This window comes from Bombyx mandarina, chromosome 01 (assembly GCF_030267445.1).
Source record: "Bombyx mandarina strain Sakado chromosome 01, ASM3026744v2".
Taxonomy (NCBI): Eukaryota; Metazoa; Arthropoda; class Insecta; order Lepidoptera; family Bombycidae; genus Bombyx; species Bombyx mandarina.
Window position 1 is genome coordinate 18445076 of NC_143208.1, and position 19889 is coordinate 18464964.

The 19889-nt window shown below is 40.5% G+C and overlaps 1 protein-coding gene across 6 annotated transcripts in view; it reads left to right on the top strand.

Annotated features, from left to right (window-relative positions):
- Window positions 1–19889, top strand: part of shaker (potassium voltage-gated channel protein Shaker) — a 431166-nt gene that overhangs the window by 75971 nt on the left and 335306 nt on the right. The window lies entirely within an intron of this gene.

Consider the following 19889-nt stretch of genomic DNA (forward strand, 5'->3'; position numbering starts at 1 on the left):
TTTTTAGTTTTTTTTAAACTATTATTTATCGCTTACTAAGATAGGGAACCTGATGTAAACAATAATAGATCTTATCTGAGATTGTATGTTAAGAAAATAAAGCACTATACATGGCTATGTTTCTTCATACGCTCCTAGACATTCTGTTACTCAGTGCTCTTCATTTACAAACCGTCAATAACCTGTTCCTTTTTATAATATCCTCAATACTAAGATTACGTTTATATTTCAATAATAACATGGACTTACAAAGCGCTGAAGAAGTCAAACCCTTAACGGATCACCCTCTCTGTTATTATCCCCCTAGAATCTATTTAAGTGTCAATACGCGGTATTTTTTGTTGTGTAGTTAATGCTGTGGTTTTTTAATCAATATCTTCGATTATTCTCCGATTTTCATGAGTAGTGAAAATAATAAAAAGTATATATTTTTTTTCTTTGATGGTTGAACGAGCTCACAGCCTACCCGGTGTTAAGTGGTTACTGGAGCCCATAGATATCTGCAACGTAAATGCGCCACCCACCTTGATATATAAGTTTGAAGGTCTCAGTATAATTACAGCGGTTGCCCCACCCTTCAAACCGAAACGCATTACTGTTTCACGGCAGAAATAGGCAGGGTGGGGGGGGGTATCTGCCCGTGCGGACTCACAAGAGGTCCTAGCACCAGTAATTACGCAAATTATAATTTTGCGAGTTTAATTTTTATTACACGATGTTATTCCTTCACCGTGGAAGTCAATCGTGAACAGTTGTTGACTACGTATTTCATTAGTAAAATTGGTACCCGCCTGCGGGATTCGAACACCGGTGCATCACAAGATTCGAATGCACCGGACGTCTTATCCTTTAGGCCACGACGACTTTTACTTTTACGTTTCACGTCATCCACTAGTGAACACAAACATTCTAAAGCATTCGAGACGTCAGATTCATCATATCTATATATTAATACGTGAAGCAAAAACTTTGTATCCCTTTTTACGAAAATTGCACGGACGGAGGAGTATGAAATTTTCCACACTTATAGAGAATATAGAGAAGAAGTGCACAATGCTAATATTTTTTTAAAATAATGCATAAAAGATACATTAAATCAATAAAGAAAACATTACACACACTACATACCATGTATTCGACGCGCACACGCATGCATACTATTTATTTTCAAACTTTTGTACTTGACGTCTGTTGTCAAATTGAGAATAGATTAAATATTGTTTGTCTTTGTTAATATATTTTATAGTGTAGTCTTGGCGAAATTTGTGATTATAGAATTATAAATCATAATAGTGTACAAATTTGCAATTCCAATTAATTATAGTCGAATTTCGACTACTGCGGGACCTCTAGTTATCACTATAAACGCGAGATTAAACTGTTAATGTTATTTTTAAGTATTATAATACTAAGCAAATTTAGTGTTAAATAAACGTAGAAAATATTATTTCAAAGCGAATAAGAAATAACGCGGACATTTCATTCCAAAGTACAGTGTACTTTTAAATTAATATGTCTATTTGTCTAATTTATTATTAAATAATAGGCTAACTATGTTCACATTAATAATATCATTTGCAAAGAACATTGTAACGAGAATCTAGATATATTATGTTTGCTTAACGTCTACGTATTTACCTATGAAGTTGCCATTTCAGAATACTGGAAATAGAAAAGTAATTTAAAAACAATAAATGCAAATGAATTTTTATTCAAAAATATGGTATTCTATTTTCGCATTCATTCATTTCTTTATTGATTACTGTTTTATTTTCACAAATACTCGTACATATTTAATTATGAAATACGCGACAAACACGTTAAGGTATGCCTTGTGCTGCTTAACAAACAAACAAACGAAGGTATTTTTAACTGCATTATTCCTTGCGATGAAAAATAAATTCTTTTTGGTAATCGTAAATGGTAGTTATGTTGATTAGGCTCTGGATCAGGCAAACTGAATTTAAAGCTAAAAAAATACGCTTTTATAGAAAAGCCAACTAAAAAATAGAAAATAAATTTTATTAGAATTAAAAATAGTGTAAGAAAATTTTATTTTATTGTAAAAAAACGCGTGGGTTGCCTGTATCAATAGTTATAAATATTTTATGAACAGATATGAGTAGAAGGGTTATTTTGATAGTATCTTGAAAAGCACCCCACACTTTTTTTAATTCAAATTTATTTTCTATTTTTAATTGGATTTACTATAAAAGCTTATATTGTTTAGTTTTTTTAAACTATTTTTTTGTTTTCAGTTTTTCAAAAATTTCGTTTGAATCAGTCGGTAACTTATCCGAGAAAGAGGTGATCGGCGCGCCTGGTAGATATTAAATTGTCACCGTTCCTTAATAAGTATGCCAAATTTCGTGTAAGACCGACGTTTTGAAGGGGGTCAAAATCATGTTCAAAGATTCCATTACATACTAACATACATACGTCTGAAGCTAATAAAAGCGTAATAATAATGGTCACTGTTTGGTAGTCTCGTGCCGGTATAATTCATCACAGCTTACCAAATAGTACCAGTCTTACTGTGAGGAACTGGACACAATGACGGAGAAGTTCATGATTCTCCGGCCAGCCTTGATTAATCTCTAGTCTCCGCTCAGCTGCTTCTACACGACAACGCTCGATCTCATACACCACAACAGACGGTCTATAAGCTACAAAGCTAGGGTTGGAAATTTTGCGTCATCCACCGTCTTCACTAGACTAGCGCCGTCAGCCATAGTTTGGACAGCTTCTCTTCAAAGTAAAATTCGATACAAGAGACTGTAAAAAACTCCTTTAAGTAATTTCTTTACTCGAGTATGCCTGACTTCTTCATGAAGGGCATCGAAAACTGCGCTGGTCGAGATGCATCAATACCTTATTCTGATAGTAAGAAACAAAATTAGCGGTAGGCAGCGGCTTAGCTCTGCCCCTGGCATTGCTAAAGTCCATGGGCGACGGTAACCGCTCACCATCAGGTGGGCCGTATGCTCGTCTGCCTACAAGGGCATTAAAAAAATACAAATATTACAAAAAAAATACTTTAACTTTCCTTATACGGCTTGTTCTCTATTCCCTATACGGCAATTTCGTAGGCAAAAACCAATATTAGTTTGGTTTGACATATTTATTTACCGAAATTAGTTTGATATACGCAATTATATTAACATAGCGAACTTAATGTAACATACTATTTATATTTCTGTTCTTAACATGTCGAACGCCATATGAAATATCGGGTATTTTTATTCAGATCACAGTGTTCACCGGTGAGCCTTATCCTTCTGAACCGTTTGAGCCATGAGGGTCACCCGTGAGTCGCTTGAGGGTGAAACGTTTCCTACTAGCCACAGATTGTAACTATCAAACAAAATGCGTATGGAAATGAGCCGCATGGCCCTGTAGCCCAACTAAAGGGAGTGGTTTTCAAATCCAATAGAAACTTGTAGTTTTTATCCCGGTTATATATATATATATATATATATATATATAGCCTTTAAAATATCTTAAAAACTAAACGCTCAAAGTCGCTAATTTTTATTTTGAAATTATAAATTTTAGAATGAAAAGCTCAAGTTGATAAAAATCACTGATTCCCTGATTTTGTTTTGGCCCGAATGGTATACATAAAATATATAGTACGCTATACCTACCGTTGGGTCGTAAAGCGTTCAACGTGTTAATTTTATTCACCTACTACAAATTGCTTTAAGCTCTCGGGCCTATCTATATAACTAGGTACATTACACACACAATTATTTAACGGATTCTTGTGACAATTTTAACTATTCTCTGTATCTTATTTGTTATATTATTTCCTTATTGGTAAATACATTATCAATAATTTATCTTTACATTAAAAACTTGATACACCATTGACTTCCTGTTTGGTTCATTTCGTTCTTTCTACTTTGGTTTAACTTTTAAATAAATAATGTAACCTATTTATTTTTATACTCGGTCAATAATCCGCATATTCGGGCCAGTCACTATATCGATTGTCACCTCTTAACTAAATGTGACAAAGCCCCCATCGCGCAAGACATTGTCCATACGGAATGGCGTTGGATAGGACACACTCTATGGTGCAGCGGAGTCAACGCAGCCTCAATCGCGTTTGAGTGGCAACCGTGTAACAGAAGAAGACTTGGTCGCCCTGTACATTGTACTCGCACTGTGGAGAACGAGAGGAGGACCCTCGGCATGACCTGGAGTGATGTCAAGGAGCAAGCGCAAGACAGGAACAAGTGGGGCCTCACAACTTATGAGGGCCCTATGTACCAGCGGGGTACCCTATGACTGCAACAACAACAACAACGTTTATCTTTTTAATTCGGTTTTCTTAAGTATTTATTTCAGATCCTTATATAGTTTAGTTATGTGGATGACTTTTGGTGATTTGAATTTTCTTCCTCAGGGCCACAATGATTTAATTTAATAAATAAATAATACGAGCTAACTAGATTTTATGATTGTATTCTTGTTATTATATATTTAATTTACTGGTGGTAGAGCGTCTTTTGAACCATAAGTTAGACTCCAACCGTCCTGCCTATTTCTACCGTGAAGCAGTAAATTGTTTCGGTTTGAAGGGTCGGGCAGTCGTTGTACTGTTAAAACTGCAACCTTAGAACTCTTTTTTTTTTTCCGGGCCGGGTGCCGAAACCTCTAACGAGGTCCACGCGCCTAGGGGGCGCGCGGGGTATGCGAGACTCAACGATCTGCAGGTGTTGAGAGCAGACCGCAGGCCCAAGGATTTTAGGGCCTACCCACTAAACGACTCCCCAGCACTCTTACACCCGACGTCCGATCTCCGTCCGGGGTCAAAACCCAGTCAGAGTAGGGGGTTCCCGCGGTCAACACTCCAACCAGACACACGGCGCCACCCCGAGGACGCCGGCTATAGTCGATGACCAACGACGTCGGTCTTCGCGGGCGGCCGCCTGGGCGATGCCGCTGGTGTTCCGGGATACCCCGCTGGGCCAGAACCAGCCTGCCAGGTCGGAACGCGATACACCGCCGACCGCGTTGCTCTTCCACAGTATGTTCGGCGACGACAGCGACGACGAAAATGTGGACCGCACCGCAGTCCGCAGCCGCCGACGCGCCGTCCCGTCCTCCTGCTGCCAGCGCGCTAGAGTGACGGTAGCGTGCGGCGCAGCCTCAACCCCCTTAGGTCGCCCCGTGACCTCCTCATAGGGGCCGGAGCTGGACAAACACCCTTCTCCGACCCCCAGCTCAGCGGCGGCGGTACGGCGCCGAGAGGGAAGAAGAGCTCTCCCTCTCCCGTTCCGCCACCTCCTTCTGAGAGATGGTGGACTCGCAGAAATCGAGCATCGCCTGCCAGGACTCGTCGCTGCCGAGCATCGTAGCCACGACGGTCGGAAGCGACAAGTCCGGTTCTATTTTTGCAACGAGTACACGGCGTTGCTCCACGAAAGCGGGGCAGTACACGTGTGCTCCGCCGTGTCCTCGTTGCAGCTACTGCAGTGGTGGCACTTCGGCGTCGGCTCCCTCCGGGCGACGAAGTGTAGGTAGCGACCGAAACAGCCGCGTCCCGTGAGCACCTGCGTCGCTCGGAAGGTGAGACGTCCTCGGTCGCCATTCACCTAGTCCAAGAGGACCGGGCGGATCGCCTCGATGGTCCGTCGCCCGTAGGCGGGGTCCGCCAGGCGGCGAAACTACGCCTCGAGCACGGCACGCCGAGATTGAAGCTTCCGCGCTCGAACTTCCGCCGCAACGGGACGCGGCTCCCCCCTGGAGCGGAGATTGCATCGCCATGCGTAATCCGTAGCGAGCGCCTCCGCTTCCAGGTCCCAGGGAGACGTCCCGGCGAGCACGCACGCTGCCTCGAACGAGACGGTGCGGTACCCGCGAACCGCCCTGACCGCAATCGCCCGCTCCGGACGTCGCAACGCCGCGGGTCAGGGCGTGGCACCACATGGGAGCCTCGTACAGTGCCATCGACCGCACCACCCCCGTGTAGAGGCGGCGCACCACCACGTCAGGCCCCCCGACGTTCGGCAACAGCAGACTCAGCGAGCCGGCGGCCGCCGTCAAACGGGGACCTAATCTCTCGAAGTGAGCGCGGAAGCTCCAACGACCGTCCAGTACGAGACCGAGGTACCGTAACCCGGTCGCCTCGATCTCGACGCGAACGCCTCCGATCACAGGGTAAGCCCCCTGAGGCGGCGCTCTCCGGGCCCCGTGAATCAACAGGGCCTGGGATTTATCGAGCGCCACTTCCAGACAGCCTTCGGATCCTGCCGATGACGAAGGCCACCCCCGCGCAAGAATGACGAGCAGACTCGTGCAAATCCTTCCCCCAGGCCACGACTAAAGTGTCGTCCGCGTATCAAACTATACTCAGACCTATACAGAGAGAGGAGCGCTAAGGGCACCCCGCAGAACCCAGTCATAGCCGATGTTTCACAAGAGAGGGCCAAGGACCGACCCCTGTGAACACCGCGCTCGACGGGGAAGCGGAGCACCATCCCACCGTGTCCGGTGCACACGACCGATCTATCCTCGAGGTAGGACCCGATCAGCCGACGGAGATACGCAGAGACGCCCTGATACTCCAGCGCCCCCGCGGTCACCGACCAGGGCAGGGTGTTGAACGCGTTGGCGATGTCCAGGGACACCACCAATGCAACCCCGCTCCGGCCGACTGCCTCATCAGAGAGAGCGCGCACGCGCATCACCGGGTCGATGGTCGAGCGCCCCTCCCTGAATCCGAACTGCTCCACTGACAGATCGGGACCCACCCCCGCCAGGTGCTGGACGATGCGGGTGGCCACCACCCGCTCGAGCAGTTTTCCCGCCTCGGCCAGTAACACGATGGGACGGTACCCCGCAGGTGAGTCCGCAGGGCGTCCCTCCTTCCTCAGCAGAACAAGTCTGCCCGTCTTCCACTGCTTCGGGAACCGTCCCGATTCGAGGCAGGCTTCAAAAAGCCGCACGAGCCGGTCCCCAAGGGCACCGAAGGCCAAATCCCAGACCCGGCCGTGAACACCGTCAGGGCCGGGGGCCACGTCCTTCTTTCGCATCCTCGACACGGCTGCACGAATCTCCTCTTCCGAGATGCTACCTCGAGATGCTACCTCGGAGGTATTACCTCAGCAGGGGCATCACCGCTCACGCTACCGCGTGGTGGCGCGCCCATGGAAGGGTTTCTCAAAGCCCCTCTCCATCCGCGGGAACCTTAGAACTCATGTCTCAAGGTGGGTGGCCGCATTTACTTTTTTCAAGTCTATGAGCTCCGATAACCATTTAACACCATATCGGTCTCGAGCTCTTTCAGCCACCTTAGCAATAAAAAAATACAGTAAAACCTTTCTTAAACGAGAAAATTCTGAAACGGTCAAACAACTCTAAAGATAGTATTATGATAACTTTTTTTTTTCTCAAAACATTTCCATAAATATACTTTTATTAGACCACTACACATTTTAAGCCTTGTTCATGAAAGTGAAATACAAAGATAAAAGATTAAAAGCCCTTCACTCCCTCTAAATTTGAGCTCAATGTACACAGAGTTCATAATGTGTTAACATCCGCAACAGTTGCGTGACAGCGCGAGACTTCACAAAGAGCACTCGCCGGGAAAAGCTCGTTTTACACAACAAAGCTATTCTTCATTCCAGTTTACTCTGAGCTTAAAAACAAAAGGCGCGTTGACTAAATTGAGACGGTTCTTTATGATACTTGTTATTGTGTCGAAGGTACTTTTTTTGAAGATGGAAGGATTACTGGTGGCCCGAAGGCCTTTCTAGTTTCACCAGGACGTGTGAGCGGGCTCGGGCTCACCCAGGTGGGGTGAGATATGATGAGGTGGTTGTCATGATGCATCACCTTACCGAAATACCGTTCCGACGCTGACTTCAAGTGTTTTTTGATGGATTCAAAGCCCACATTACCATGGAGATCGACGCTCCTTACGAACCACTGCACCCCGATGGGATTTAAGAGACTGAAGGATGTCAATGTGGATGTGGTCCACGTGAGCAAACACCAACACTTGCATAGGTTAGTACGGGTCGTATGCAAGTTTGTATAGTATCGATTCTAAGGGTCATTTTACTCCGCTTATAGATCATAATTCGTCGTAATTACGACGTAATTGGTCAGTCGAGGATGGACTTTATATGTGAGCTGTGGAAGATGGACTTTATATGGGCTCAAAGGGGCTCTACAATACTCTTGCTGATGTTAGGGTGTGTATGACAGAATGAACAAAATAACATTTGAGCTAACAACTGTCATATTAGATGGACAGCAGTAAGCATACAATAGCGGACGGGCTGTGAGCTTGTACCGACGCGAAAAAAAATGTGTTTAATTAAGCTATAATGTAGTTTGCACAATCACTGGCAACATTAAAGTCACAAATGTATAGTGACTAACCCACCCTTTATACCGAAATATTATGCGGCGGAAATAGGCAGCGTAGTGGTACCTACTCGTGCAGGCTTACAATACCTCTTGCTACCATTAACACCTATCTCGCAGTCGCCTTACGACAGTATATTGCTCGGAGAAGGTCACTGCCCATTTTCCGGTGAATATCGAGTCGGCTTTTACGACAGGCAGGGCAAAAGATAGCGTATATTCTAGGCTAAGTGTGTACACAGCTAAAATCGGAAATGTATTTTATTGATTACTGATAATTATATTATATCTATTTCAACTTGAATTTAAATTGCTCGAGGGCCTTAGATTCGATGGAGTAATTAAGTAAAGATGACATGAATATTTAAATACCCGGAGGTACGGGACGTTCATTTTAATCGTGGAACGATGTCGCAAATCCTAATATATTCCAAAGCGCAATCACGTAGGCTATTTTCAGCGTTTTAACGAAATACGCTGGTCAAAGTCTTGTCTTGAGACACTGTGTTAGTAGTGATGAGAAGATTCTAAGTGGAGCAATTTTTTGTTATTGCTTATATGGGTGGACGAGCTCACAGCCCACCTGGTGTTAAGTGGTTACTGGTGCCCATAGACATCTACAACGTAAATGCGCCATCCACCTCGAGATATAAATTCTAAGTTCTCAGTATAGTTACAACGGCTACCCCACCCTTCGAACCGAAACGCATTACTGCTTCACGGCAGAAATAGGCAAGGTAGTGGTACCTACCCGTGCGGACTCACAAGAGGTCCTACCACCAGTAATTACGCAAATTATAATATTGCGGGTTTGATTTTTTATTACACGATGTTATTCCTTCACCGTGGAAGTCAATCGTGAACATTTGTCAAGTACGTATTTCTTTAAAAAAAATTGTGCCCGCCTGCGGGATTCGAACACCGTTGCATCGCTAGATACGAATGCAACGGACGTTTATCCTTTAGGCCACGACGACTTCGAAAACAAGCACAAGGTGGACCAATGACCTATTGAGGTTCACGGGAATGCGCTGGATGTAGGCAGCACAGGCCTGGTCGTTGTAACGAGGCTTAGGCTACGTCAATGGACTGATAAAGAGATAGATATATCGCTCTACCAGCATAATGAATAACGTTTAGCATCATATACAAATCAGTATGAGTTACGTGAGGTCGTGAGTCTGCACAAGTGCCGGCCACGCCTAACGAGATTTGACATAAATCGCGTTAGCGTCAGTAGCCGATGCAGTTTGACTAATAACATGCAGTCTGTGAAAGGGACTTATTGCGTTTAGCGATTAAGATAAGATTTTATACAACTAGATTTGATCACTCACAAACTTGACATTCTGAGTTTAACTTTACCTGCTGTAGGCGACACATATCAATATTCTAATTATTTATTTAGTTACACTTACGGCCTGGCCACGGAGATCGGCGGTGCGAACAGCGAAGCGGTGGACGAGGCGACCATTCGCGCAGCACCGTTTGCAGGCCACGGGTTCACGTTCGCCGCCGCGACTAGTAAGGAAGTCCGACAGCGAAATGTCTATATCGAAATTATCTCGATATTGCTTACAAATTAATAGTTTTTTGGTTCAGGACCTATTATTTGGAAAAGATTGGTGAAGGATTGGTAAGTACATGATTTGAATAAGAATCGGAGTATACCTATAGATGGAGAATTCCACAAGAAGTATGAGAAATACTTTGGGTGGCTAGACTTCCAAATAGCTGGTCTAGCTATTCTATTTCAGCTATATATTTTTTTTATTGCTTAGATGGGTGGATGAGCTCACAGTCCACCTTGTGTTAAGTGGTTACTAAAGCCCATAGACATCCACAACGTAAATGCGCCACCCACCTTGAGATATAAGTTCTAAGGTCTCAAGTATAGTTACAATGGCTGCCCCACCCTTCAAACCGAAACGCATTACTACTTCACGGCAGAAACAGGCAGGGTGGTGGTACCCACCCGCGCGGACTCACAAGAGGTCCTACCCCCAGTAATTACGCAAATTATAATTTTGAGGGTTTCATTTTTATTACACGATGTTATTCCTTCACCGTGGAAATCAATCGTGAACATTAAAATTTGTTGAGTACGTATTTCATTACAAAAATTGGTACCCGCCTGATATTCGACTACCGGTGCATCGCTCAACACCGGACGTCTTATCCGTTCGGCCACGACGAGTTTAAAAATATAAAAAAAAAATTAATAAAATTTAAAAAAATATAAAAATTTCGGCGTTCATTTTTCGCGGCGAAAACAACTAAACTCATTTAATCACTGCACTATTCGCCGCGACTACCGCTCGACTCCGTGGCTTGCGCCGTCCTTATTCATGCATTTGTTTTGCTCGCCCGCCGCATCGTAAGTCGCCCGCGCGATTCGCTCGGTACATTTCGCCGGTCGCTTCGCCGGTCGCCGGTGCGCGTGGCTTGTTAGGTACATTTCTATGCTCTTATTTTAGTCGCTAGACGCTTCGCCGTTCGCACCGCGCGAATATTCGTATCGGCGAATGTCCCGTGGCCAGGCTGTTAGAATTCTGTGTTTTATAACAGTTTACATGTTTTCATTGTTAATAATGATTCACGTTTATTTCTTTAATAAATACACGAGCGCACCCGATCGTCGATGATGGTCTGAAGAACTGTGGCATTTTTTAACACAGCCAGTCGGGCAGATACATCGGCACCGCGCGAACAACAATCAGACGCGCTCATACCTCAGTAAAATCTCGTCTTTTATTTACTTCGCCTACCTACATAACATCTTCTACTACTAAACTTACATTTTGAGGATTGATTTGTACTGATTTGTCCTATAAGTCCAGAAACCGATCCATTATTTCGGTAAACTTAAGCAATAACAAAATGTCTTAAAAACAGAATAGTCACTATCGCGATGCATGTAGCTATAATCTAATGGTGTAATATTTATCGTACAAATAGTTATAACCCCTTATATGTACATAATCAACGAAACTCAAAAAAGGTTTCGTGATAATTTGTTTCTACATCAACAGCAATTGGATCGCAATCACGTTACATAATACACCACGCCGAAAACATTTGGTCAAGGATGTTCGTTCATATCGTGCCGACACTAATGCGACTCGAAACACATTTACATAATAACCTTGACCTCGAAAAGCAAGGACGAAATGTCCCAGACTGAATAAAACCGGGGCGCCTAATCCATATTCTTTCTACGCAGAGGCACATTGTTATTGTCAGACTTCATTTTCCTAACTCGAGCAAGTTTTCATTTTGAATAAATATTCATTTACACAACACCAACAAAACTTCGATCCAATGCTATTGTTTATATATTCGATTTTACTTTAGAAGGTATTTTTGAAGTGAAACTTCTTTAGGCGCGTTGAGAGTAAAATTTAACTCGCGACAGATTCGTTACGGTTAGAGAGAAAATATACAATTTAGGAAGAGTGGGAGTGAGAAAAGAGACAGAGCGTCTCGTGAACCACTCGACCGCGGAGAGAAGAGAACGACAAAGCGAGCTAGATCGTTTCTCTTACATACAGCGTTCCCTACTACAAGAAAAAAATATTTAAGAATGAATAATGAAGAAAATCACAATACTGCACACCACCAATTTTGTTTTTAAATCTTATTCACATTTTCTCGATCTATTTTCAGCATGCTCAAATTTCATATAGTAATATGAATATATTTTGATATTTAAATCTTGAATGTGGAAGATTCAAGATTCGTTGTATGCTCTGTTAAATATTGAATGTTTCTAGTATTTTAAATTGACTCACACGTCACCTGTCCACCTTTAGCTATCTAGAAACTTCTTTGAAGTGCCAACAAGAACTATCAAAAACAAACAAAAAATGCAAATATTAAGTTTATAGTTTAAGAAAGTAATACATATCTCTTTGTTCTCACGTGATAGTGAATACATACATTAAAGTAAAATAAAAGAATATATTTAGAGTTTCTGCCAATTATAAAAATTATGATACAAAATCTCTCAGAATCAAATATTTAAAATTATAATCGAAATAATTTTAATCGTGAAATAAATGACATTTATTCGTAAATTTTAGCCTTAATAGTTTGATTCTAAAATTGTTTTTATTTATCTATATTTTCCTAATAGACTCATACACTGTAATACAATTTACGCTGGACTTAGTGTGTGATGGAAATTATGTTAACACATTTTTGCCTCGGCAAGCGAACACTGACATTATAACAATAATATAACCATCAATTTGTACAAGTTGTATTTTTATTGCTACGTAACTCAGTTTTCTACCTGTTTTTCACTTCATTTATCAAAAGGACAATAAAATGGAGAGCCTTCGGAGCTAAATAATTAATATGAAACACTGCGTACTGTATTAGATTTTTTTGTTGTTACATATACTTGCATATATGCATATCTAACAGTCATACTGGTGTTACGTGGTTACTGCAGCCCATCAACATGACAATGTGAATGCCACCACCCTTAGACGTGACGAGAGTGTCGTGACCCACCTCTAGACGTGAGGTTTAAAACACAATTATATATAGTAAGACGTAATAATTTAATAGCCCATACTTCAAAAACCTTTAAACAATTAGGAAAAATACAAAATATTGATGTTAAAAAAATCTGTCAAACGGACTTAAATGCAAAAACTAGTGTAATAGTAGTAGAAAATTTCGTAATTATCATTTATTACAATAAGAATAAAGTAATAAGTGTAAATGAATTTCAAAATTGTGACAGTCGTAGCGCCACATGTTGTTGCTAGTCGGAACTACATAAAACGAGCTTTGTTTGAGCTTACAGCGAGTTCCACGTAATACTCATAGGTGGCGCATTACGCAATTTTTCTTACCCAAGCTATTTCAACCAGTAAAAGCGTGGAAGTGGGACCATTTCAAACGACAATGATTATTCTTAATGAAAATAAGGCACGCAAGAAATCAACCATCGAGTTTAAGTTTGAGAAATTATTTCACATGTAGCAACACCGCTTCGTGCGTTAATTAATAAATAAATGATGGAGTTAATAAATGTTTGAAACTGTTCATTTGAGCTTACTACCGTAGTTAATAACATTGTCACTGAAAATTAAATGTTTTTATTTCTGTTTCAGGTAAGAAATTTATTTTGTCATGACATAAGTACATCGATGCGTTAGAGACGGTGAGTAGAATGTAGAAATAAAATTTAATTATACATAAAAGATATACCTAATTCTTTTTTTTTCTGTTTGATGAATTGAAGCCGGCTCACGTTTTCCCCGTAAGAAGGATATTATGTTTGCATTACAACACGAGTCAGAAAACGACATAATTACTTCAGTACGCCACATAGCAGTCAAAGGTGTAACTTTTTTCTTTTGATCTAACCTAAAAGCCTTAGAAAAAGCCTTAAAAATTACAATTAGGTATATTTTTTTTGTTTTTGGAAATTTATTACAAGAAAATTTTGTACATCTACGCTATTTATGGAAGGTTCAGTTATTGAGTTGCATGCGTGTCGCTTATTAGTTTAAAATTACATAAATTAATAAATAAATAAAAAAAACATTTCAATCGCAGAAGTGATAAACGTTTCTTATTAAAAAAAAATGCATTTTACTACCTCATCAACTTTAGCCTTGATACCAAAACGAGCTCTATTTGATTTTATCATCTGACGTGTCGCAAGTGCCACTTGACGAAAGACAATAGCTGTAAACAGGTTCTACATAGAACGTATATTAATTATATTTGCATTAGTTTTTGTAGTTTTGTAGTATAGCGGTACATATCTTCTATACTAGTCTATACTAATATTATAAAGAGGAAAGATTTGTTTGTTTGTTTGTTTCGAATAGGCTCCGAAACTACTGGACCAATTTGAAAAATTCTTTTTCCATTAGAAGCCGACACTGTCCCTGATGAACATAGGCTACTTTTTTTTTTGTTTTTTTTTTTTTGTTTCATGTGTGTTTTAATGTTTCCGAAGCGAAGCGAGGGCGGGTCGCTAGTAGTATTATAAAGGTGAAGAGTTTGTTTGTTTGAACGCGCTAATCTCAGGAACTACTGGTACGATTTGAAAAATTATTTCAGTGTTAGATAGCCTATTTATTGAAGAAGGCTATAGGCTATAACTTAATATATAATATAACATCACGATAATACCAACACAAACGGAATACCAATAAAGAATGTTGCATAATCGGGGTTTTTTGGGGTGAACATACATAGATACAAAATTATGGTCCAATTGATAACTTCCTCTTTTGGAGTCGGTTAAAAAGCGTGATTTTAGTACTATAAATAGCTCCTTAACATTTTAATATTCAAAAATATTTTCACTTTCTACGTAAATGAAGGGGCGGGTAAAATTTAGCGTTATGCCAAAGTAAATATTCCACGCGGATGAAGTCGCGGGCAAAAGCTAGTCATAAAATATAAGAAATCTGGTAATAATCTGAACTGATGAATGTCATATACAAGATAAGCCTGAATAAATACTAGTAGTGAACAAAATTTCGACCGTCGCTTTAACGACCAATGTCACCAGCTCGGTGGATGATCAGCTCCATCGCGGTACTGTCCTCTGAAGTACGAAAGCTACGAACACAAAGTCTATGAAGTGTGTTTTTCTATCACTGCAGAGTTCTTGCGTCCCAACGTATATGTGACCGCATTGCTTTCAATACATCCTTGCATTTTTATCTGCAATGTTTGCTTAGACCCAAGTTCCAAGTAACCTGTTCACGATGTCGTGAGAACGCATGTTCAAGAACTACTTTCACAATATATTTTTTTTATCTATACATATAAATAAAATTGGATTGTCTGTTTGTAATATTGAAATAACCTTTTTTTACTACATGCATATGAATATATAGGTATATAAACGGTACATACACCAAAATAACATTTTTTTCAATTTTTCTCCGTCTGTCTGTATGTTTGTTCCGGCTAATCTCTGGAACGGCTGGACCGATTTCGACGGGACTTTCACTGATAGGTAGCTGATAATATAAGGAGTAGCTTAGACTACTTTTTTTAGACAAGCTTCGCCGCATTATTTTCGTACCGCAGTTTCACCCGTGGTACGACAATAACCGCGGGTAACATCGCGGGGCTCAGCTATCAATAATAAAATATAATGTTTCCGAAGCGAAGCGAGGGCGGGTTACTTGTAGGTATATAAATTTGCGTGACTTTTGGTGATAGAGCATTTTATAAAAGTGGAGCACTTCTGCCGTTTAGGTATTCAAACTCTTCCAGAAAGACGGGAAAAAGTAGTGACTAGTAATCTACAATACCTTGAAAGGTGCATTTGGAATTATTTTGAAACTGCATTGTTATTTAAAAAAGCAGCTACAACTTAGTTTGTTGCAAAGCATCAAAATAAGTCAAGCATACCCCTTTGAAGGATGAGGCATTCATCTGAAAATCCTATCAGCGTTTAGCGGTTAGCGTGGTATGGACATGTGATGCGTAGAGAGAAGATGCATGTGACTAAATGATGTATGGAAATGGTAGTGCAAGGTAGAGGGGGAACAGGTCGACCAAAGAGAGAGAAGTGAGGGTTGAGATGACGGCTGAAAGAAGAGAATTGAAGAAAAAAAATAGCTGTGCCGACCGCACCTAGTGGGATAAGGTGGAGAAAAAGAAGATTTGAAAATCCAATTATATCAGAAAATCACAATGTGAGGTCGTATTTACGCGCACTATGCTCTGAGATCGATAGTATTAAAATATCGGCGGCTTCAATTTGCCGGTGTGACAGTTTCTTTCGCGAAAGTTTATTTTAAATTACTATTTTTTCTTTCATTTCAAATCATTAAAAAACATTCTCCGACATGTGTTACTGCGCCTGGCATGCAACATTTCATGACTAAAAGCATTTTTGCTTCTCAATTAATCAACTTTACCACTTTAATGGTTTTTAATAACCAGCAATCGTCATTAGGAATGAAATACCTAAATGATATGTTTTAATGAAATCGTTAGGTAATCGAGGTTTGAAAAACAGTTAAGAATAAAACGCTATCTGCCTTAGAATAGTTTTGATCGGTGTTGTGTATGCCATAAACATATAACCAATAAGAAAAAGTACGCCCAGAACTCAAATACCAAATGTCTGTCACAGAGATACTGGTTCCAATCGTGAATCGATTCCAGACCTCCCCGGGTGCAGTAGCTAAGATCAATAAGCCCTGAAACAACGGGGCATAAGTGACCGGACAAATGAACTGGACATAAACAATGTTGGACACAGAGTATTGGTATAAAAGAGCAAATCTTCATATACTTTAAAGAAACTATTACTTTACGAATCAAAGATAAATACTGTTGGTTCAATTGTGGTAGGACGTCTTGTGAGTTCACAAGGGTAAGTACCATCACCCTGTCTATTTCTACCGTGAAGCAGTAGTACGTTTCGGTTTAAAGGGTGGGGCAGTCGATGTCCTGCTAAAACTAAGACCTTACAACACACGTCTCGAGATGGGTGGCGGCATTTACGTTGTAGATGTCTATGGGCTCCGGTAACTACTTAACACCAGGTGGGCCGTGAGCTCGTCCACTTATCATCATCATTATCCTGCCCTTCTCCCAGTTACCTGGGGTCGGCGCAACATGTTTTCTCCTTCCATACTCTTCTATCATATACCATTTCTTCGCTCACTCCCCTCTTACCCATATCATCTTTCACGCAATCCATCCATTACTTCTTAGGTTTACCTCTTCCTCTATATCTTTCCACTTATCTAAGCAATAAAAACAATACTGTTTTTTTAACTCTGTTTAATAAGGGACTGTTTAATTAATTTAATATTTTTATGACTAGTCTTATGCAGGAAAGTGCGGGCTAAGGTATCATAGATTATTGTACGTGTTTAAAATCAAATAAATGAACTATTATGTATATAAATTAAGACTCAATCAACAATACACATATCTATATATTAATACGCGAAGCAAACACTTTGTACCCCTTTTTACGAAAATTGCGCAGATGGAGAAGTATGAAATTTCCCACACTTTATAGAGAATATAGAGAAGGAGTGCAGAATGTTAATATATTTTTTTTTAATTAAGCTTTAATAATACATTAAATCAATAAAAAAAATCATTACACATACTACCATGTATTTAACACACACACGCATGCATACTATTTGTTTAATGTCAAACTTTTCTTATTTCTTACAGTCTGTGGTCAAATTGAGAATAGCTTCAATATTGTTTGTCTTTATTAATATTTGTTTAAAGTGTACATACATAGTCTTGGCGAAATCTGTGATTATAGAATTTGACGATAGAATCATGTTAATGTACAAACTTATAATTTCAATAAATTATAGTCGAGTTTCGACTACCGGGGGACCACAAGTAATATTTTAATCGATAAATCACAATGCAACAATGTATGCTCCTTCTCATTCCGCCTTGCATAAAAACATCGAAGCCATTGCATCGTAAACCGTAAACCTTAAAACCCTCACCAGATTCCGAGGCAACCTGAAACGGGAATAGTTTCAACCAAGATATCTTTCATAAATGCACAGCAACGTACGCGGCCGAAGAGAAATTAATGTCCCATCTAGCTTTATGCTGGACTGCGGCTCTCAAACTTTTAACGCTCCTCAAGACGAAAAACAACAAACAACTGTTGTTAAGTTATACATACTTGGGTATAAAAATGAGATTGTGTGAAGTTTTCGTGTCTTATTAGGTTTACAGCTTTTTAGTTTTTATTATTGTTGCATTAAGCTTTCAGAGAACAACGGAGTTTTTCGTTAAACCAAAAACCAAACCAACAATAAAGTATGTAGTCTTAGTAAGCAATGCACCGGTGTTCGAATCCCGCAGGCGGATATCAATTTTTCTAATGAAATACGTACTCAACAAATGTTCACGATTGACTTCCACGGTGAAGGAATAATAACATCGTGCAATAAAAATCAAACCCGCAAAATTATAATTTGCGTAATTACTGGTGGTAGGACCTCTTGTGAGTCCGCACGGGTAGGTACCACCGCCCCGCCTATTTCTGCCGTGAAGCAGTAATGCGTTTCGGTTTGAAGGGTGGGGCAGCCGTTGTGACTATACTGAGACCTTAGAACTATATCTCAAGGTGTGTGGCGCATTTACGTTGTAGATGTCTATGGGCTCCAGTAACCACTTAACACCAGGTGGGCTGTGAGCTCATACACACAAATAAGCAATAAAAAAAATAAAAAAAAATATCATAGCGACAAAGTCTACGTATCACAATTTTAACTCAACTAGATCTCGTTAAGATCATCCTGAGGTATGAGTTTGCTGCTTCATACGCATTACAACAACGGCTATCTTGTAACGATGTTCTCAATGCTACGCGGCAGAATATTACAATAAATTACTATCCGATATTTTTTTGAAAATCCATGAATCGTACAAGCTTAGTTAATTTATAATTATACTAGCCGTACTAGCCCTTCGCTGGGCATTTAAAATTAACATTCTTATTTATTGTCATTATTATTAGAGAGTCCAATACTCATATAAATATTAGCTCATCCATTAAGTTCATATATTTTCTACATGGATACTAAGTTTCAAGTCAATCGGATGCACGGTTCAGTAGTTATAACGGAACATCTGTAAAAACCACTGTAGATTTATATATTAGTATAGATTAATAATAAAATAATTTATTGCCTTCAACACAGATACAGATTAATACATTTAGATAAATAAAAGAAAAGAAAAATAAAAGGCAAAATGAGGTGGCTCAGCTAATGCTGTTCAAAGTAGATGAATCGAACAGCGCTGATTTTCAGTTACCTACTTATTTATTTTATTTTATCACATTTCACGGATCGTTTGGAGCCTCTGGGTCTGCGGAGGGACTTCGGTTCCCTCTGTATTTTGTACCGCATGTTCCATGGGGAGTGCTCTGAGGAATTGTTCGAGATGATACCAACGTCTCGTTTTTACCATCGCACCGCCCGCCACCGGAGTAGAGTTCATCCATACTACCTGGAGCCTCTGCGGTCATCCACAGTGCGTTTCCAGAGATCTTTTTTGCCACGTACCATCCAGCTATGGAATGAGCTCCCCTCCACGGTGTTTCCCGAGCGCTATGACATGTCCTTCTTCAAACGAGGCTTGTGGAGAGTATTAAGCGGTAGGCAGCGGCTTGGCTCTGCCCTTGGCATTGCTGAAGTCCATGGGCGACGGTAACCACTCACCATCAGGTGGGCCGTATGCTCGTCTGCCTAGAAAGGCAATAAAAAAAAAATTTTTTTTTTATCGTATACCTAATAAATATTTTTCGTTATATTTATTCATTGGTGTGTTGTGTGTGGTGGAGTGACAGAATATGAGACCGATCAGTAATAAATGTATGGTCTAGAGGGGATTGTAGTGTGGAGCAATATGTAGTTAGTCAGTTGACTAGTTATAAGCGAACCTTTTAATTACCTTAATTATCTTTTAATTAAAGTCCTGCCCCATTAAATGTCGTCGTAATAGCTTTG